Here is an 869-nt window from a genome sequence, read left to right as displayed (position 1 = left end):
ACCCTCTGTGGCAATGAACTACAGAACCAATATTGATTTCAGTGGAGGGATTAATTCCATAGAGCTTTTATACGGATATAGGAAAAAAACAAGTGCTTCATTGATCCATAACGTTGCCTGAAAGACATGCACTGCCTCATTAGATCTGATAATTTAATAACTGCGTTTGGAGTGTTACTTTGAAATACAGTCACAGCAATATATACTGAAATCATATATTATCACGTGTAAGATGCGCATGCTGCAAAACGTTGCATTCATCTCAAGGAATCCCCAGGAACTGGGACTATACAGCTCATTTCATCTTTCATGTAGTTCAAAATGAACCTGCAAGCAGTACATTATATATGTGACTTGAACATATAGCGAGTGTGATGCTCCTATCATTGAAGCTGTGAAACAATGCATCCATTTTTCAGGAATAGCACCACAAACAATCACAAGGAAACCTCGAAGTTATTGCAGGTCTCGTGGAATATACAATACTGATATATAAACTACGGATGTCTAACACCGAGGATGTAAAAAGGGACTTTATGTTGTGGATATAAACCTACCACTTCAGCATTTAAAAGCTGTGATGGTTTAGGTCAGGTCCACTGGAAGAGGAGCATAGGTAAGATCTGGTTATGTAGGGGTGTGTTTATACATATATACGCTAATACACGTGTGGTGCAACGAGTCTATACACCGGCAAGGCTCGGCCGTGCTGGGTGCCCCACGGTCACACGACACCTGCACGCCGGGCTGTGGCAGGGGCTCCCTCTCCCCGAGGACAGTCTGTGCCGGCCGGGCTCGCCCGGGACCCTGCCCCGGGGGGCGCTCGGTGGGGGCTGCTCGAGGGACACCAGTGCGGGGAGCTCGGGGAG

The sequence above is a fragment of the Geospiza fortis genome, unplaced genomic scaffold (assembly GCF_000277835.1).
Source record: "Geospiza fortis unplaced genomic scaffold, GeoFor_1.0 scaffold366, whole genome shotgun sequence".
Taxonomy (NCBI): domain Eukaryota; kingdom Metazoa; phylum Chordata; class Aves; order Passeriformes; family Thraupidae; genus Geospiza; species Geospiza fortis.
This window is presented reverse-complemented; position numbering follows the sequence as displayed.